General features: G+C 45.3%; 1 protein-coding gene across 1 annotated transcript in view; it reads right to left on the bottom strand.

Moving 5' to 3' along the window:
* Positions 1-22024, bottom strand: part of PDE7B (phosphodiesterase 7B) — an 891171-nt gene that overhangs the window by 498521 nt on the left and 370626 nt on the right. The window lies entirely within an intron of this gene.

Below are 22024 nucleotides of genomic sequence, written 5' to 3'. Positions count from 1 at the left end.
TACAAAGATGCCCTAGCTCTTAGGAACCAAACTGTACGTTTTGAACCTCCTCATATACCGATCTAGTTAACACAACATTTTCACTAATTGAAATGTTGCTTATGGAACCAACAGAAGAGCCCATAATTATGCACCATGTTGAAAGAATATCCACTGCGATGGCATATATTTTATATCTGATGGTGTCACTGGGATTTCAATAATGATCTCATAAGAGGCCATGTGAATCTCCGTAGTATGTGGGCAAAGCTGTTGTAAGCTTGCTCATTTAGAGGTGATTACCCTTGTTCTTGGGTACACTTACTCTGAATGATGGACAGATACAAGATCGAAAACACATGGTGGGCTTAACTTGAAATTTACAAGACTATTTGATGCCAGCTTTCCTGGACTCCCTATTACTATGTGTTAGACCTGACATGCCTTAGGGTGTTCATCCCTAACTTTTTGCATGCCTCCCTCCACTTTTTGGACACTGTTTTGCTGGCTTTTAGACTCTGCACACTTTACCACTGCTAACCAGTACTAAAGTGCATATGCTCTCTCCCTTTTTAAACATGGTAACTTTGGATCATACCTGATTGGACTATTTAATTTACTTATAAGTCCCTAGTAATGTGCACTATATGTGCCTAGGGCCTGTAGATTAAAGGCTACTAGTGGACCGGCAGCACTGGTTGTGCCACCCACTTAAGTAGCCCCCTCAACCTTGTCGCAGGCTTGCCATTGCAAGGCCTGTGTGTGCAGTTTCAGTGCCACTTTGACTTGGCATTTAAAGTACTTGCCAAGCCTAGAACTCCCCTTTTTCTACATATAAATCACCCCTAATGTGTGCCCTCGGTAACCCCTAGAGCAGGGTGCTGTGTAGGTAAAAGGCAGGACATGTACCTGTGTAGTTATATGTCCTGGTAGTGTAAAACTCCTAAATTCGTTTTTACACTACTGTGAGGCCTGCTCCCTTCATAGGCTAACATTGGGGCTGCCCTCATACATTGTTGAAGTGGCAGCTGCTGATCTGAAAGGAGCAGGAAGGTCATATTTAGTATGGCCAGAATGGTAATACAAAATCCTGCTGACTGGTGAAGTCGGATTTAATATTACTATTCTAGAAATGCCACTTTTGGAAAGTGAGCATTTCTTTGCACTTAAATCTTTCTGTGCCTTACAATCCACGTCTGGCTGGGCTTGGTTGACAGCTCCTTGTGCATTCACTCAGACACAGCCCAAACACAGGGTACTCAGCCTCACTTGCATACATCTGCATTTTGAATGGGTCTTCCTGGGCTGGGAGGGTGGAGGGCCTGCTCTCACACAAAGACTGCCACACCCCCTACTGGGACCCTGGCAGACAGGATTGAACTGAAAGGGACCTGGTGCACTTCTTAGCCACTCTTTGAAGTCTCCCCCACTTCAAAGGCACATTTGGGTATAAAACAGGGCCTCTGCCCTACCTCATCAGACACTTGCTGGAGAAGAAACCTGAACCAGAAACTACATCCTGCCAAGAAGAACTGCCTGGCTGCTCAAAGGACTCACCTGTCTGCTTTCTACAAAGGACTGCTGCCTTGCTGTTGGCCTGATGCCTTGCTGAACTCTTGTCTGGCTGTGAAAGTGCTCTCCAAGGGGTTGGATAGAGCTTGCCTCCTGTTCCCTGAAGTCTCAGGACCAAAAAGACTTCTCTTTTTCACTTGGATGCTCCGTGCGCTGAAATTTTTGACGCACAGCTTGTTCCGCGGCGAGAAACGCCTTTGGGACGACCGGAACTTGCCTGAAAACGACGCACGACTTCCCTGCGTGGAAAATAACGACGCAAGTCTGTGTGTGCTGGGGAGAAATCGACGCACACACCATTTTTCCACGTATCTCTTCTTCTGTGGCCCTCTGAGGAGATTTTCCACTCCAAACCAGGTACTTTGTGCTTGAAAGAGACTTTGTTTGCTTTTTAAAGACTTAAGACTCTTCATATCACTTTTCAGTGATATCTCTCCAAATTCACATTGCAACTTTATTCGTTTTGACCTACAATTATCCTGATAAATATTATATATTTTTCTAATCACTGTGTGGTGTATTTTTGTGGTGCTATATGGTGGTATTGTATGATTTATTGCACAAATACTTTACACATTGCCTTCTAAATTAAGCCTGACTGCTCGTGCCAAGCTACCAGAGGGTGGGCACATGCTAATTTTGGATTGTGTGTGACTTACCCTGACTAGAGTGAGGGTTCTTGCTTGGACAGAGGGTAACCTGACTGCCAACCAAAAACCCCATTTCTAACATTGGTGATCAGCGGTGAGGATAGGACTTGTATTTGTGCAGTGACATACAGTAGCTAAGTATTTCACTACCTACCCACAGTTGAAGGTCAACTTGATTTTGATCTCTTTTTGCAAATTCGTTTGTCCTGACAATTTTCAAAAACTAAATCCTCACTCAACATGTCTCTGACTGGGTCTCAAATTGGAGACTTTGACCTAGTCCTGTTGGATACATGTACGGTCAAGCAGCTAAGAGGGTTCTGCAGGGCAATGAGGGTACCCACCCAAGGGGCCTCCAAAAAGGAGGACTTTCAAGTGGCGCTGAGGGCCTGGGCAGAAGCCCATTTAGAAGAGGATGATGAGGAAGAGGAGCCAGAAAATGGCCCCTCAGAGGATTTGTTGCTATCTGTGGATGATATTACCACTGCAATTGTGCCCCCTTCCAGACCAGGGAGCTGTGTCTCTGTGCAAAGCCTGACCACAGAGGAAAGGAAAGAGGAAAGGGAGGTCCAATTTCATATGGCAAAACTGAAAATTGAGGCTCAACAGGAGGAAAGAATGGCAGAAAGAGAAGCCAAGCAAGCTGAGGCTGAAAGAGCAGCCAAACAGATTGAAGCTGAAAGGGCAGCCAAACAAGCTGAAGCTGAAAGAGCAGCCAAACAGGTGGAAGCTGAAAGAGCTTAGGCTGAAAATAAACTATTATTGGCTCATGAACTGAGTCTCAAGGAGCTGGAGATCAAGGCGAGACAGTCTGAATCGAGCAATAATGGTGGCAGCATACAGACAGGACTGGAGAAAAGAAGGTTCGTATACCCAAAAATGTGGTGCCCAGTTTTGTGGTGGGAGATGACATAGATAAATGGTTAGCTGCTTATGAAGTTGCACTAAGGGCTCATGAGGTTCCTGAAGGGCAATGGGGGGTAGCTATGTGGGGTTATGTGCCGCCATTGGGGAGGGACACACTTCTCACATTGGATCAACCTGATCAAAACACATAACCACTTCAGAAAGCCACTTTACTTGCCAAGTTTGGGCTGACCCCTGAGGGATACCGTCAGAGGTTCAGGGACAGCACCAAACAAACCACACAAACATGGGTAGATTTCTTCGACTTTTCCAGTAAGGCACTGAATGGATGGGTGCGGGGCAACAAAGTAGATAATTATAAAGGGCTATATGACTTGATTCTGAGAGAGCATATACTCAATGTTACCTATACAGAGTTGCGCCAGCACTTGGTAGATAGTAAGCTGACTGATCCCAGGAAGCTTGCTGAGGAGGCGGACCTCTGGGTTAGCACCAGAGTGTCCAAAAAGGTGCCTGGGGGGGACTCCCACAAAGGTGGTCAGGGTTCCCAACAGAAGAAAGAGGGGGGAGATAAACTTACAGATAAGGAACTCTCAAAAGGCCCCCAAAAGAATTCCCAGGGAGGGGGTGGCAACCATTCCTTTTCCAGATTTGGGAAAAAGCCAGGGACATATGATAGGTCAGGGAAACCCAACCCCAAATGTATGGAGTGTTACCAGTATGGTCACTATAAAGGCGACCCCGAGTGCTCCAAAAGGGCACCGTCCACTACCGGAGAGACACCTGGGTTGACTAGTGTAGCGCTTGGAGGGGAGATGGACCCAGATAGGTTTGGGGAGCAGGTAGAGATTTCCCTAGTGTCCCTGGGAGAAAGAGAAATGGTGCCCAAAGCCCACATGCCCCGAAATACTTCCAAGTACAGGCAGTGGGTCACCATTAATGGGCAAAAGGTGGAGGCTCTGCGTGACACAGGAGCCAGTATGACTACTATCCAGAGTCATCTGGTGTCAACAGAGCAGATAGTCCCTAATACATTCCACCAGGTCATAGTCGCTGACAATCGTGAGAGTCACCTCCCGGTGGCTCTGGTTCCCTTTGAGTGGGGGGGGGGTCTCTGGTACTCTGGAAGTAGCTGTGAGTCCTGCCATGCCTGTAGATTGTCTGTTAGGCAATGATCTTGAGCATACTGCTTGGAAAGAAGTAGAGCTCAGATCTCACCTGGCGATGTTAGGGTTACCTGAGTGGGTCTGCATGACCACACGGTCAGTGGCTGCCCGGGAAGGGAGTCAAGGGCGTCTGGAGCCTGGAAAAATGGTCCAGACAGCTGCCAAAGAGGGGGACCAGGGGCGCGGGAAACCCGCCTCCAATGTTCCCACGGTGGTAGACGAGGCCCCTGAGGAAGAGGAGGCCCCTGAGCCAACCGGGGAGGACATAGCTGCCCTGGGTAACCTACCTGAACTTGCTGGCTGGCAAGTAGAGGGGGGGCCAACCAGGGAAGCATTCTGCAAGATGCAGAAAGAATGCCCCACCCTTGAGGGTCTGAGGAAGCAGGCCACAGACCACGCAGCAGGTGACGCCTCTGGCGCTCACCATATTTACTGGGAGAATGATCTCCTTTACAGTGAGCGTAGGATTCCAGGTCCTGGGGCACACTGTGTGCTGGTGGTCCCCCAGTGTTACCGGAAAATCCTACTAGGCCTGGCTCACGACATTCCCCTGGCAGGACACCTGGGCCAAGACAAGACCTTTGACAGGCTTAACACCCACTTTCATTGGCCCAGAAAGAGGAAAGCCTCAGATAACTTCTGCAGAGCTTGCCCCACCTGCCAGGCTAGTGGGAAGGCAGGGAAACGGCATAAAGCTCCCCTGCTCCCACTCCCAGTCATTGGCACCCCCTTTGAAAGGGGGGGCATCGACATTGTTGGTCTCTTGGACCCCAAAACTGCCTTGGGCATCAGGTTTATCCTGGTTTTGGTGGACCATGCCACCCGCTATCCAGAGGCAATCCCTCTGAAAACAGTGACTGCAAGGGTGGTGACAAGAGCCCTGTTGGGAATATTTACCCATGTGGATTCCCTAATGAGGTCGTGTCTGACAGGGGCACAAACTTCATGTCTGCATACATGAAGACCCTGTGGGATGAGTGTGGGGTGACCTACCGGTTTACCACCCCTTATCATCCTCAAACCAATGGGCTTGTTGAGAGATTCAACCAGACCCTGAAAGGCATGATTGGTGGCCTGACTGAGGCCATGAGACGTAAGTGGGACGTCCTCTTACCCTGCCTGTTGTTTGCTTATAGAGAGGTGCCCCAGAAAGGGGTGGGGTTCAGCCCCTTTGAGCTTCTCTATGGTCACCCTGTCAGGGGACCCCTAAGCATCGTTAAGGAGGGCTGGGAGAGAGCTCCCCAGGCCCCTCCCCAGGATGTGGTCAGCTACATGCTGGCCCTCCGCAAACAAACCCAACGCTTCTGGAAGCAGGCCCAGAGTAACCTTGAGGCCAGTCAAGAGGTGATGAAGGAGTGGTACGACCAGAAGGCCACTCTAGTTGGGTTCTCACCTGGAGACAAAGTTTGGGTGATGGAGCCAGTAGAGCCCAGGGCTCTCCAGGACCGCTGGACAGGCCCCTTTGAGATCAAGGAGCGTAAAGGGGAGGCCACTTACCTAGTGGACCTCAAGACCCCTAGGCAACCCCTAAGGGTCCTCCATCACAACCGGCTCAAACCTCACTTTGAGAGGTCTGAGGTCAGTATGCTCCTAGTCACAGATGAGGGCATGGAAGAGGAGAGTGAACCTCTCCCCGACCTCCTCGCTGTCAAAGAAGGGGATGGGTCAGTAGGTGGTGTCATTCTCTCTGACTCCCTGACTCCAACCCAGAGAGGGGACTGCTATGAGCTCTTAGAGCAGTTCTCCCCCTTGTTCTCCCTTACTCCTGGACTAACCCACCTCTGTGTGCATGACATTGACACAGGTGACAGTGCCCCTGTAAAGAACAACATTTACAGGTTGTCAGATAAGGTGAAGGCCAGCATCAAGGAGGAGGTCTCCAAGATGTTGACTTTGGGGGTTATTGAGAAATCCAGTACTCCCTGGGCCAGCCCTGTGGTATTGGTTCCCAAGGCTACTGCCCCAGGTGCGAAGCCAGAACTCCGGTTCTGTGTGGACTACCGGGGTCTCAATTCAGTCACCCGGACTGATGCTCACCCCATCCCCCGAGCTGTTGAGCTCGTTGACAGGCTAGGTGCTGCCAAATTCCTGAGTACGTTCGATCTTACTTCCGGGTACTGGCAGATTGGCCTGACTGAGGGGGCTAAAGAAAGATCCGCTTTTTCCACCCCTGATGGTCATTACCAATTCCGGGTGATGCCATTTGGGCTGAAAAATGCCCCTGCTACCTTCCAATGGTTGGTTAACGGGGTCCTAGCTGGTAAAGATGCCTTCTGTGCAGCTTACCTAGATTACATAGCTGTCTACAGTTCCAGCTGGGAGGAACACCTGCTCCACCTCAAGGAGGTGCTTCAGGCCCTGCAACAGGCAGGTCTGACTATCAAGGCTAGTAAGTGCCAGATTGGGCAGGGTTCCGTGGTGTACTTGGGACACCTAGTAGGTGGTGGCAGGGTGCAGCCGCTCCAGGCCAAGATTGAAACTATCAAGGCCTGGCAACCACCTAGAACACAGACTGAGGTGAGAGCCTTTTTGGGCCTCACTGGATACTACCGCAGGTTCGTCAAGGGCTATGGTACCATTGTGTCCCCCTTGACAGAACTCACTTACAAGAAACAACCTAGGTTGGTGAATTGGACAGAGGCCTGTCAGAAAGCCTTTGATTCTATGAAGGAAGCCATGTGCACGGCCCCCATGCTCAAGGCCCCTGACTACTCCCAGGAATTTATTGTGCAGACAGACGCTTCAGAGCATGGCATAGGGGCTGTTCTAGCACAGCTCAATGAGGAGGGCTCAGACCAACCAGTAGTCTTTAGTAGCAGAAGACTATTACCACGGGAACAAAGGTGGAGTGCTATTGAGAGAGAAGCATTTGCTGTGGTCTGGGCACTGAAGAAGCTAAGACCCTACCTGTTTGGGACTCACTTCCGGGTTCAGACAGACCACAGGCCCCTCAGATGGCTCATGCAGATGAGGGGTGAGAATCCAAAACTCTTGAGATGGTCCATTTCCCTACAGGGGATGGACTTTACGGTGGAGCATCGCCCAGGGGTTGACCACACCAATGTTGATGGTCTCTCCAGATACTTCTGCCTTAGCGATGAGAGCTCCCAGGAGGTCGGGTAGCTCTCCCCACTTTCAGCTGGGGGGACACATGTTAGACCTGACATGCCTTAGGGTGGTCACCCCTAACTTTTTGCCTGCCTCCCTCCACTTTTTGGACACTGTTTTGCTGGCTTTTAGACTCTGCGCACTTTACCACTGCTAACCAGTGCTAAAGTGCATATGCTCTCTCCCTTTTTAAACATGGTAACTTTGGATCATACCTGATCGGACTATTTAATTTACTTATAAGTCCCTAGTAATGTGCACTATATGTGACTAGGGCCTGTAGATTAAAGGCTACTAGTGGACTGGCAGCACTGGTTGTGCCACCCACTTAAGTAGCCCCCTTAACCTTGTCTCAGGCTTGCCATTGCAAGGCCTGTGTGTGCAGTTTCACTGCCACTTCGACTTGGCATTTAAAAGTACTTGCCAAGCCTAGAACTCCCCTTTTTCTATATATAAGTCACCCCTAATGTGTGCCCTAGGTAACCCCTAGAGCAGGGTGCTGTGTAGGTAAAAGGCAGGACATGTACCTGTGTATTTATATGTCCTGGTAGTGTAAAACTCCTAAATTCGTTTTTACACTACTGTGAGGCCTGCTCCCTTCATAGGCTAACATTGGGGCTGCCCTCATACATTGTTGAAGTGGCAGCTGCTGATCTGAAAGGAGCAGGAAGGTCATATTTAGTATGGCCAGAATGGTAATACAAAATCCTGCTGACTGGTGAAGTCGGATTTAATAATACTATTCTAGAAATGCCACTTTTGGAAAGTGAGCATTTCTTTGCACTTAAATCTTTCTGTGCCTTACAATCCACGTCTGGCTGGGCTTGGTTGACAGCTCCTTGTGCATTCACTCAGACACACCCCAAACACAGGGTACTCAGCCTCACTTGCATACATCTGCATTTTGAATGGGTCTTCCTGGGCTGGGAGGGTGGAGGGCCTACTCTCATACAAAGGACTGCCACACCCCCTACTGGGACCCTGGCAGACAGGATTGATCTGAAAGGGACCTGGTGCACTTCTTAGCCACTCTTTGAAGTCTCCCCCACTTCAAAGGCACATTTGGGTATAAAACAGGGCCTCTTCCCTACCTCATCAGACACTTGCTGGAGAAGAAACCTGAACCAGAAACTACATCCTGCCAAGAATAACTGCCTGGCTGCTCAAAGGACTCACCTGTCTGCTTTCTACAAAGGACTGCTACCTTGCTGTTGGCCTGCTGCCTTGCTGAACTCTTGTCTGGCTGTGAAAGTGCTCTCCAAGGGGTTGGATAGAGCTTGCCTCCTGTTCCCTGAAGTCTCAGGACCAAAAAGACTTCTCTTTTTCACTTGGACGCTCCGTGCGCCGACATTTTCGCTGCACAGCTTGTTCCGTGGCGAGAAAAACGCCGCACACCGACGCTGATTGACGCGACGCCTTCGGGAGGACCGGAACTTCAATGCACGGCCTCGCAAGGACAACGCCGCCCGACCTCCAGAGAAGAAATCGACGCGACGCCTTCCGTGAGAGCGAAACTTCGACACGCAGCCCCGCAGAACGACGCGCAGCCGGAAAACAAGCAGGAAAATCCACGCACAGACCCGGGACATCTGGTAATCCCCGCGATCCACAGAAAGCGACTGTGCGCGCGCCAGAAAACGACGCACGACTTCCCCGCATGGAAAATAACGACGCAAGTCTGTGTGTGCTGGGGAGAAATCGACGCACACACCATTTTTCCACGTATCTCTTCTTCTGTGGCCCTCTGAGGAGATTTTTCACTCCAAACCAGGTACTTTGTGCTTGAAAGAGACTTTGTTTGCTTTTTAAAGACTTAAGACACTTCATATCACTTTTCAGTGATATCTCTACAAATTCACATTGCAACTTTATTCGTTTTGACCTACAATTATCCTGATAAATATTATATATTTTTCTAAGCACTGTGTGGTGTATTTTTGTGGTGCTATATGGTGGTATTGTATGATTTATTGCACAAATACTTTACACATTGAATTCTAAGTTATGCCTGACTGCTCGTGCCAAGCTACCAGAGGGTGGGCACAGGCTAATTTTGGATTGTGTGTGACTTACCCTGACTAGAGTGAGGGTTCTTGCTTGGATAGAGGGTAACCTGACTGCCAACCAAAAACCCAATTTCTAACACTATGCCATGCTTTGTTTTCTTTTGGGAGACCACGTCGTTATGCGTCTTGAACAAACTCACAGTTATCCTTTTACCTACAGGGATTATGGTGGAAATTACCCTATAACGACCAAAAGAGGGCAACGTCTTTTCAGTGGCATAATTTCACAAAAATCAGTAGTTGATTGACACTGTAGGGGTCAATGGCGGTATCTTGTGGTGCTGGTGGAGTGTGAAATACAAGAGTGGGTTGTGAGTAATGTGGTGGATTCTGGAAGATTAAATGTTACGTATTTAGGTGCAGGTTTTAATAAGATGTTAGATGCACGTTTTATAGTGTGGTTGTTCCATGTGTGTATGGCTTAGTAAATATCTATAATTCGAATAGCATAATGGAAAGTAAAATCATATAACCTTTGTCCCATCTTCACATGAACGTTAACTCAACAACATCACAAGAATTCCGATTATGGAAGAGGGAAATATCTATATAACATGAACCAAATTGCTCTAAGAATTCACTGGGGGAGATACGAATACTACAGAATGAGTAATAAAACGCCAAATTGAAAAGCCTTTTTTCTACTTGTAAAGTCTGTACTAGTGTCATTTGATGTACTGCCACGTTATTTACGCATCCCAGGGTTAGTGAAGTAAGGAAACTGACTAATTAGGAATGCACTTTTATGGTAAATATAAAGTCGACAGTGCCGTTCCATGCCAAATTCGGTTGTTGTGGGAGTCCTTAGCATTTATTCACACGTAGTGGTTTGCAGGTCTCTCTACGGCTGATGTGATGCAAAGTGCATTGACTCAGGTATCAAGAAATCCATCAATGACCCTTGAAGAGTGAAAAGAGTTTAGGTCTCATTGACAAGAACATGCAACTCAATTTGTAGATGACTAACTGGATCTTAAAAGTGGAGAGTGTCTGTGATGTTCAAATATATAATATCTAAAACAAAAAAAAATACAGATTAAGCAAAAAAGAGCAGGGTATTTACATGTTCTCCATCAAATCAACCATACAGAAAGGTGCATTTCTCTGCATTGGAATAGAAGAGAAGGGCTCCCCGAACAACTGATTAATGCAGAAATTCGTCTCTAAAATTGGATCACTTTGGGACATAGAGCTCACCGTTAATATTAGCTGGTCAAGTTAACAATATAACTTGTGGTCATTCCAGAATTTAATGACCGCCCACTTCAGGGAGCTGTTGGACTTTGTTTCCTGTTGAGGTTGATTTGCAATTGGTGCTCAACGGACCTCCAATGGTCAGCCATGGATTATCCCCACACTGAGAGGTCAATGGCCAGATTTGACCTTGGCAGTCACTTTCCCATCCCACATAGTGTCCTGCAAGTCAACAGAATGGAAAAATGATTCCATACATTGCCACTAGCACTGCCCGACTGATAGACGCATTCAGGCAATCAGGGTGTAAGCCCTTTCTAACACCTTAAGGATAGCTTTTTTAAATCAGCTAGATCTTCAAGAATATCCATAGAAAACCCATCAGGGTGGGGGTCTTTGTCTTATCTAATGGGTACTTCCTCATATTTTGAATACACTGGTGATTAGGGGCCAGATGTAGCAAGCAGTTTTGCCCATTCTGTGTCTATGGGAAAATGTGTTAGTTCGTACATATGGCCCTAGGGATCTTATTCCAAAATTCAGACTCTTCTGTTACTATTACATATTTACCTTTTTTCCTGTTTTATCCTCTCAGTTCATGGCAAGAATAATTATATTTGTGCTATAGACACTTCACCTTCGGAGACTTTTGATCTATCGATCTTAGAGAATCAGGGCCAATGAGTGTCAGCTCACTTGCATTTCTCTTTCATGTTCAACCATATCAAGCTTGAGTACACCCAATGTATGAAACTCCATCCTGCCTCCAATTACTACAAACACTTTGTACAGTGTATTCAAAAGAGAGATTAAATGCCTGCAACCTCTCTTTGCCTTTTGACTTGAATCTCTGCATTCTTCTAATGAGCAAAGTGCTTTTGTGTTGCCTCATAAAGATTAGCATAAATTTGGATGGGCACAACCCATAGCCAATCCACAGTGAGTCAATGTATATTTTAATTTTTATATTTTATCCTGAGTCCCATTTTGCACTCTGCTCTACACATCTCATACTCACAACTTACTTTCCCTGTTAATATACCCTACAAATGCCCACAGGTTTGTGCTATTACGGTGTATTGGGTAATCTGACACTTTAGTAAATGTGATATCCTATATGTAATCTTGTATTTGAATTTGCATGCAATTCCTGGTCTCTTCTGAAAGCAGGGCTCAATAACAGTCAAAGGAAAGAAATCAATCCACTGTCACAGATCATAATTATTTACGGTGTAAACATTCACAATATATGAGGTTGTTGCCTTCTAACATTGTATTTAAAAGTTATTTCGGTATTTCAGCCTATGAATATACATATGGGATGGTGCAGGGAAGTCTTGTGATAGTGAGATTTAGGAAGAGCAAATGTTTTTACATTTCTCTTGGTCACTGCCAGATAAATGCTTGGCAATTGAACTTGGATTTCTAAGTTCTCTTCGAACTGTAATATTTGTGTCAGTATATACACAACTACATGTGTGGTTCACTTATTTGTTGAACAGTGCAGTGAACAAAAAATAATTATAATTTCCCTTGATCCCTTAGGCCAGACAAATTACACTCACACCTGGTCCACAGAGAGTCATCATCATGGAATGTTGAATTCATGGATTAATGAAAAATGTTCCACTCATTTCACAAGACTGATTGCTAATTGAACGTATTTAGCCATATACACGCATCTGTGTTCAAGACAATAGAGTTAGTCAGTTCAGATATTTTTCATAGCAGGTCAAATAATTTTTCAATGCAATTATTCTCTTCTAAACCAGTGGTTCCCAACATTTTGACTCCTGAGGACCCCCAATGAATCATTTTTGGAAGCCGGGGACCCCCAGCAATTTGTACAATTTAATTTTCAAACATTAAAACAGTAATTCGTAAAAAATATAACAAGTACACACCAAATACTCAAATTACTAAAGATAAAATTCTTATATATTGAAAAAATATGCAAAAATCGAAACATTGTATTGGAAAGTTGGCGCTGCATCTCTGCAACTACCTTTTCAATGTTTGGTTTTATTTAGGAAAGGTGAATCCTCAGGTCAGATTCTACATTTCCGGAGTGATTTCAGTTTTTATTTTTTAGGTATGCAAGATCTGACAAAGCTTTTTCACATAAATAAGTGAAGGGGAAAAGGAAGTAAACCATGAGGGCCACTCATCTCTCCCTAGCCTCTGTCACATGCACTTAATTTGTTTTATAGCACCTCTCATACCACCGTAGGGTGTCAGCGCACTTTACAGGGGACTACAAGGTGTAGGATTCACATGTCATCCACACTGGTAGGGATTTTCTAACACTGCTTGGCCCGGAGAAGTACAAGCTTAGGATTCAGAACACAGCAGTGATTAGCGATGACGTTAGCACAGTGCTTAATTTGTAAATAAAAACGTGCCTGTGCCCAAAGCCCTCCTCTTAAACATGCGGCTGCTGCAATTAATTGTGGGTACACGGAATACTGAGGCAGCATAATCCTGAAGCCATCTCGGGACTCTTCAATCCATATAAAGCCACTCCCTGCCACTTCAGCTCACTCTAGCAGCTTTCTACTTCTCCCTTTGTGACGCTTTTTCATTTTTCCCTGCCTCCGTCTTTACCATATGTGTCTTTTGCTCACAGCAAATGCTTGAGGCAGATGAATAAACCCCGGCCCTCAAAAATAAGTGCTGGTGCTCAGCACCGGAAACAACAAGCACAAATTAAGCACTGCATTAGCAATAAGAATGTATTTCTACACAAGCAAACCTTTTTTAGCAGCATAAGGAGAATGAAAGACTAGGAAAAAAATAAACTTTTTAATTTGTGCCATGAGGTTTGCATGCAGCTATTTAATGGCAGTTCACAGCTCACTGTGCTAGATTACAATTATGAACTGCATAGTAACACAAGAATCTCTGTGACAAAAGCACAGAGTTTGCTTGACGCTTTTATTTTTGCAGTACAAGGAGCTTTGCAGTGCGTTTGAAACTGCTCAACAAAGGAAGTAATAAATATGAAAACACGCACGCAGGGAGGCCTCAGCTGGAGAAGTGCCTTCCTCCCAGCCCGGCCTGCGGACCCCCTGGGAATGTGTCACGGACCCCTGGGGGTCCGCGGACCACAGGTTGGGAACCACTGTTCTAAACCTTATTGCAGAATTCTTCTCTTTCTAATAATGGAGTTCTTGGAGTAAAGTCGCTTGACAGTTTGAGACCCAAAGTTACCATCCCTGTTTCTTCTGATGTTTACTTTATTATGATGTTTGTACAAGGAGAATTGGGACTGGTGACCTTCATATGTGGCGTACTGAGAAATAAGGAAAGGTCCACCTGGGTGGAAAAGGGATCATCTTAACAAAATTATTGGCATTGCGTCCTAAGCACTCCGACCACAAGTCAATGACCAGACATTCCCAGGCATCTGAACCAACTTATCAGTGATTTTGTTTCTTCAAAGATTACCCTGGTTGGCTCTATTCTAGCTTTTTCCTGCACCATCAGTTCTTTTTATATGTTCACATTCACTAGGGTAACCAACTGCCATAGAAGACTGTAAAAACTCAGGACAACGAGTCAAAAGTCAAGGCAAACATTCAGGACAAAGGGTTAATTCCTGGGACATATCTGTGTAAGTCAAGCAATAACATAACAGTAAATAGATGGCCGACACAAGTACAAATCAAAGTAGGTTCACTTTCTTTATTTGTATGAGACACAGCAGTATTGAGCATCCTATGTAACTGAATGCATTTACTTATTAAAAACTAGCAAGTATTTGCAAAACTCGACATCAAAAAAGAGGGACAATTACCACACGAATCTGCCTTTTACACCGGATGACAGCACTAGAAGCAGTGCTCTTTTGATAACCGTGGGCTTCCAGCACATATGTAGTAATAGTCCAGAGAGGAAGAGAAATGAAGAGCAAGTAGTTACAGCACATCTAGGGGAGATATTGTGTGTGGCAATGTGTCACAGCCCCTTTGTGTAAACATAGAATACAATATGTTCACCAATAATGATGCAAGACAAATTACACCATCAAAACTAAAAACATGAATGAGAGCTAGAAAACAAGCACAAACTTTGAAAAATCCCACACATACAATTCTCAGTCTTCATACCAGAGATGTGCCAAACAGTGCATTACCATATACTATGGACTGTGTGCCATTATCCACTACCTGGTGTACCACCACCAAAGGCATAGTTCACCACCACATATAGCACAGGGCACTACACTCACACAACAGTGCACTTCTGTCCACAGCACATTCAGCTATAATCTGAGGTACACTTCACCCTGACCCTAAGACTCATGCACCACCACAAGTGACAAAGTGTACCATCAACCACTGAGTAATGTATCCCTACAAATGACACTGTGCACCAAAACACACAGCACAGTGCTCTTTTCACCCCAAAATGGTGGACATCAGGCTCAATTTACAGACTGCCCATGTAATTAGTGGACAGGTGGTCACACTCCCTCAGGAAGACATTCAAAGGCGCTGTACTGGCTGCTAGTGCAATAAGTAATAATTTAACACAATGCAGTTTGTGGGAGTCTTCCACTTCCTCTTCGACGATTTGAGTTTTTAAAACATGATTTCTGACCTTAAAATGCAGACAGGGTCTAAACTAAAGTATGCCTTTTTATCCAAAGCAGAGGAGAAGGCTGCTGCTGGTGTATCACTAGACAATCAACCCCTGTAATTAGGTGGTATTACATTACCATTGACAGGATCCAGGCCTACCTGTATGTGTCCTCTGAATGAGGAACGTTTGTACTGTTTCTGCTGAAGTGGTTACTTGTTTTACAATGGGTGACTCCATCGCTGTTGCCACATCTTATGAAAAAACAAATGGTATTTTGAGTGCACTTGATTGTCTTGTTTTTAACCTTCTGGTAGGGAGACATAATTAAAAACTAATGTTAGTGCACCGTCCAATTTTGATACAAGTCTAACAGTTTAAAAAAAAAAGGGAAAATATGAATGTTGACATAAGAGGCACAGCCTTATCCATACTAGGCTTCCAACTGTCACCCAGAACCTGGCTAGCCCCTTTGATAAGGTGTTAACTTGCACCCAGAGCTGAGACAAAGACTTTGGGTGCCAGGATATAATCTATTCCGCTGACATGATGACTATCTTGGCAGTGCCTGGGAAATCTCCTTCAAGGGGGCCCCCCCCCATTCATAGACAGAAGTAGCTAATAAATGGGCCTGCTGTCTCCTTTGTCACTCTTGGCAGCCAGGCTCCAATCCCAGCTAGCTGCCCTCAAACCAGTTTTGAATGACCACAGAGGAGGGGCATTGCGCTTCCTTGGCCATACCTTAGGGGTGGGCACAGGAGCTCTGCACAGGGGAAGAAAGGCTCTGCCACAATAGCTTTTGGCATAGAGGGGCACTCGGATTGTTTGCACTAGGGCACATAAGCACTGCTGCAAAAGTGGCTAGGGTTACCCTTGCAATTTCTTTCTGTATTGATCAAGGAGGGGCCAGGAGTCACCCCACCCAAAGGCCAGTGCCAAGGACAAATGTGGCACCCTGTAGGCATCCTCTTCAGTACAATACTGGGCCTGTAAAAAACAGAAGGGCTGCAGCTACTGATGAGACCTGTGAGGAGACATGAAATGCTGCACCTGCTCCCACTTGTATACTTGACAAAGCAGTGGACTCCAAGGGTCAGTTGGATGACCTATTAATCTACAGAAGCGGTTAGAAGCCTTTTGCTGACAAGCCCAACTGACCTGTTCAAATTAAGCCTGCCCTGGACCCTGCTAACCGCTTTTGCTGGAGTGATTCTTGACTCCCAAGTGCTGTTCCCGAGGTCCTGGGATCCTTGGTAGTATCAAAAGTGTACTTCTAACATCCAGAAAAAACAGGGACTTAGAAACATTTTGGCTCCAATGACCTCCAGGAGACAGACTAGGAGTCACCTGCCAGGAATGATGTACAGCATCGCTCAGAACCAGTGGCAAAGCCAATAGGTCTCCAATAGTTCCCAAAGGGGAGACCTATTGGCTTAGCCAATGATTGTCTTCTTGTAGGCAGTCAAGGATTAAACATTGCCTTGAGTGGAGGGTACAGATAGCCTTTCAAATAGCAATGCAATCAGCTTCACTGCTTAATTAACACCAGGATGACTGGAATTATGCGATTGTCCAGCCCCATTTTTTACATCATTATGGATTTGCTGTTTTTGCCACATAATCCGTCATCTGCTGCATAATCCGCAGACTTTAGTAAAATAAAAATGTTTCTAGCTCAATAAGTTCAAAAGTTACTAAAAACACAGCAACATGTCCTGTCCTGCACTGGAAGTCCCTCTGCAAAGTTTGACTGAACACCTTTCTGTTGGCTATTGCTACATTTTACTGTTAAACTGGTACTAATGAGGTGAAACCTATGACCAGATAGTGTTAAGAAAGGGTAAAAATGAAAAAATAATGAAGTAGTGCTATAACAAAATATACTGCATTACACCACAGAATTTGCATCTTTTTTAATCATACTTTAGTCAAACCTGCTGCATAATTTAGCCCTCCCTGGCCAAATAACTCAAATAACCCTGATTAATACTCACTGGAAAAAACAAAGAGCATTCTTTACCAGAAGAATACAAGCAGAAGTAGCTGAGTCTGTAACTGGGAAAGGAAAAACAACTTGCTGGCACCCCTCTTTCAGAGCCCATGTTCTGGCTAGAGGTTGGTGTACTTTGGAGGAGCGCCTCTAACGCCAATATCATGCAACCTGCTTTGAACAGGTGCAGCTCACACTGTAAAGGCCGCCAGTGCTTAAAATTATAGACACAATGCATTCTTAAAGGACCACTCATGCCTTCATGGACAAGGCATTAAAATTCAGGACAGTCCATGAAAAATACAGATGGGTGGTCACCCTATTTAGCTTTCTCGAGCTTCCTCATTCTTCTCTTGATGCTCCCCTCTGCTTTTATCTCCCCCCCACCCTACTGTTCTCCTTCTTGCTGACCACTTCTTTCACATTGCACGCTTAAGACTGATCCTTATGACTATTACCTTTACTACTCTCTCCCTTGTTTCTTTTATCAAACGTTATTGATCTCATTGCCATCCTAGCTCTGCCTTTCACTTTATCTTCTTCTGGGCCAGGCTGGGGAACCACAAGCAGCCCTGCCAAAAAACCTGCAACCATCAAATCAAAACAGAATTTATAGCATGCAGCTAATCACCCAGGACAGTATCCAGGCTTTACAAACATAGCTGCTTTGGGGTAACAGCCAGGTCTTCAGTCCTTTCCTGGATTCCAGAAAAGATGATGAGGTTCGTAGGTGAAGGGGGAGGTCGCTCCAGAATCATCCTGCTTCTTTTGTCTTCTTGCGATATCTCTCTTTCCCGTCCTCAATTCCCTCTCTCTCCAATTCTCCCCTCTCTCTCTTTTTCCTTCCTAATCGCTACCTCATTTTCTCTATCTCTTTCTTTCGAATACTTCCCCTGCTTGCTGCAGTTAACCTCTGGGAGCAGGGGCAATTGACAGAGGCACCAGAAGGGGCCCCGGGCTTTTTAAGCCAGCTTCCAAGGGCTCCGGCCCAGCAGAATAAAAGGCCGAGACTGTCCTGATCCTTCCCCTGTAACTTTCCTCACTTTTATCTTTTGTTGTCCTTTCCCTTTATCATTAGGTTTTCTTCAGTGATCTTCCTTTCTTTTTCTCCTCTTGTTCCACCCTTCCACGCATAGTTAACCTTCTCACCGTTTACTCATCGCACTTTGCTTTCCTTTATCTCTGCCATCTCTCTCACTCTCTCTTTCGCAAGACTTAATTCCTCTCTGGTACAGACAACAACTAGATTTTTCTGAAAAGCGCGCACTGAAAGCAAACTGACGCAGACACAAATGGACGATTCGGAGCTTTCAAAGGTCGAGCAATGAGAGCTCAGGCGCTCCGAGTTTTTAGAGGCTGCTATTTCCAAAGAAGTGAGATTTTTTTTTAACGCGCCTTTTCAGATTTAGCTTGTCTTCGGGTCTGCTTCTGGTTCTCTGAGAACGTGGGCGGCGCTGGAATGCCTGCGTCTCCGATTGACGTCACGGCACCAAGCGAAGGCCTGCTCCGTGCATGCGTCGCGGCGTCGGCAGCCCATTCACGGAACAATGGAGCGTCCAGAGAGATTGGTGCTACTGAGTGTGGGAGCCAGCAGGCCTACACAATGCAAAGCAGGAAGATGAACCAAAGTAAAATCCTATTCCATATAGTGCATCTTCACTTCCTTAAAGCAAAATGCTCGCACCAGTATCCAAAAGGACAACGCATCCATCAACTGTGACAAAATGCTTCCAGCAAATTAGTCTCATGAAATAAGGGAAGGCCATTCGATCATTTTTGAGTTCTTTTTGAGCAGTACCTAGTAATTGTAACATTGCTAAGCACTGCAAATAACACAGGCTACAATTATTACAAGGGCTCGTGATACTCAATGTACTTACCTCAGAAAGTTAGAAAGCAGTGCTGACCTTGCTGGAGTTGGAATTGTATTAATGCAGATGTTAGCAGCGCACGTCTGACGTGCTGAGACAAGCTTCTTTACAACTGTTTGCTTTGAAAGAGTGGCATAGGTATCAGGTCATGCTGTGAAATTTAAGGTGGAGGATAAAGGGAGGCTTTTAACCTGCATTTTTTTCTATATATTTCTGATTCCCATGGCAGCAGCGCTCCTACAGATGGAAAATCACAATGATTATTTTATGTTGGCTTTGGTGGCAACTCATCCACACTGGTGGCAGCATATAAATAGCAAACACTGGCAAAGCCAATAGGTCTGGCCTGTGCAAGAGCTATTGGCTTGGCAATGTGTTTTAGCCATGTTGTACAACAGCATGGCTGCTGTTCAGCATGGCTAAAAGTTAGTGGCGTAGAAGAGAGTGGTGTGGAGTGTCGGAGAGTGGCAAACACTGGAGTGGCATAGAGTAGAGTGGACTGGGATAGAGTGGATTGGCATAGAGTATTTTAGAGTATAGTGGCATAGAGTGCAGTGGCATTGAGTACAGTGGCATTGAATTCAGCGGTGTGCAATGCAGTATCATAGAATGCAGTGTCATAGATTAGAGTGGTGCATAGAAGAATGCAGTGGTGCAGGCTGCAGTAGTGCAGAGTGTAGAGTGGCACAGAGTGGAGTGGCACAGAGTAGAGTGGAGAAGAGTACTTTAGAGTGCAGTTGTGTAGCATGCAGTATCATCAGGTGCAGGGGCATGAGTGGAGTGGTGTAGAGTTCAGTGGCATTAAGTGCAGTGGCATAGAGTGCAGAGTGGGGTCAAGTGGCATAGAGTGCAGTGGCATAGAGTGCAGTGACATAGAGTGGTGCACACTAGAGTAGCATAGAGTGGTGAAAAGTAGAGTATAGTGACATAGATTGCAGTGCCAAAGAGTAGAGTGGCATAGAGTGGAGTAGTGTAGTGTGAAGCAGTGCAGAGTAGAGTGACGTAGAGTTCAGTGGTGGAGAGTGCAGTGTTGCCGAGCATAGTGTCAGAGTACGGTGGTGTAGAGTGGAGTAGAGTGAAGTATAGAGTTGTGGCATAGAGTACAGTGATGTAGAGTAGAGTGCAGTGGCATAGAAATGCAGTGGCATAGAAATGCAGTGACACAGAGTGCAGTTGTGTAGAGTGCATTGACTTAGAGTGCAGTGGTTAAGAGTAGAGTGGAGCAGAGTACAGTGGTGTAGAGTTGATTGTTTCAGTGTAGAGTGAAGTGGCATAGAGTGGAGTGGTGCAGGGTAGAGTACAGTTGCGTAGAGTAGTCTAGAGTGTAATGACATAGAGTAAAGTGGTGTAGAGTACAGTGGCATAAGGTGCAGTGGTGCAGAATAGATTAGCGTGGTGTAAGGAGGATTGGCCTAGAGTGCAAGGGCATAGAGTTGAGTGTTACAGAATTAAGTGCATTGGCATAGAGTGAAGTTGTGCCGAGTAGATTGGTGTGGCCTAGAGTAGTGCAGAACAGAGTGGTGAAGAGTGCATTGGCATAGAGTAGAGTGGTACAGGGTTGAGAATAGAGGCGCAGTGTGAAGTGGCGTAGAGTGAAGTGGTGCAGAGTGAAGTAGCATGGAGTGGTGTAAAGTCAAGTGGTGCAGAGTAGAGTGCAGTGGTGTGCAGTGGTGCAGAGTGGCGAGGAGTGGTGTTTTCATGGTGTGGTAACACATTGCCACTACAGACAACACATTTTCAATTGAAATGACCATTACGTTTGCACAGACATACAGTTTTACTAATAAAACTGTACTGTGTACAGACGAAAATGTGTGGCAATTGCATCACCTGGTGTAATGATTTGTTTTGATCATATTAAATTATTTATTTCCAATACACTCCAGAAACAACAAAAATATGCTTTATTGTGCTCTTAATTCTGAGTTCATTTACATGTTGCGGTGTCCTGGAAAAAAACTCTTTCCTACCCCCAGTATCCAGCAAAATTGTCATATAAATCCTCTCACTTTGAAGTCGGAGAAAGAAAAGTAAACAAGGGGCCTTGGAAGACAGCACCCAACATTTGAACTCAGTTTTTGAATGCACTGCAAATGTGATGAGTTAAGAACAAGATTTACAGGCCTGTTTACAGAAAGGGAACACTCAGAAGGATATTGTAAATATGGTTTTGACAAGGGAAGGTAAGAACTCATACTAGACAGCCCAAAGCAAATAAAGCCAGCAAATGGAAAACAAGAAAATGTGAGCATCACAAAGCCAATAGCAAGCAATGATAGATATTTCAATGTATGCAGACATATCTGAAAGGGAAGCTCCTTGTATAATTTCCTATAGTGTTGCAAAAATATTTTTGGAAATTGGTATGGATCATCAGTGATAATTATGTGGATCTTGAAGTTTTTCTGCATTGTTTTGGTTAAATTTAACATTATTGCCACAAGCTAAAAGGTTCACCATATGTTTGCTCTCCTCATACCATTTTGACCCACAATACTTGTAATAACCGTGTAGTCACATAATAGAGTTCTTGCAAAGAATTTTGAGCCCCCACCTTGTCAGATCTTATTTTCAAGCATTCGGCCCCAATTCGTACTATATTTCCCTCAAGAAATGGAGTGCCTTCTTGGACTAGATTAAAAAATATTATCGGATTAGACCTACTGAGTAGCATGACCAAAAAAACCTTCTCATCATTGTCACCAAATGCACACCTTCAAAGTAGCAGACAATTAAGCTGCCATCTTCCCTTCTCCTGTCCATCATTTCGAGCTGATATTCTAGATGAATGGATGCATGGTTAAAGAAACTGAGATATTAATAACCTTACCCACTCTCAGGGTCTTTCGAACTAAGAACATAAGAAGTAATCAATTCTAGACAGAGGTGTGAGCATGTTTGTAATACATGTACATTCCTTAGCTGTGGGAACAACATTCGCCAAGAGTCCAAATTCTAATTTAAAATCTTTAGTGACTAA

The sequence above is a fragment of the Pleurodeles waltl genome, chromosome 5, assembly GCF_031143425.1.
Source record: "Pleurodeles waltl isolate 20211129_DDA chromosome 5, aPleWal1.hap1.20221129, whole genome shotgun sequence".
Classification (NCBI taxonomy): Eukaryota; Metazoa; Chordata; class Amphibia; order Caudata; family Salamandridae; genus Pleurodeles; species Pleurodeles waltl.
This window is presented reverse-complemented; position numbering and strand designations above follow the sequence as displayed.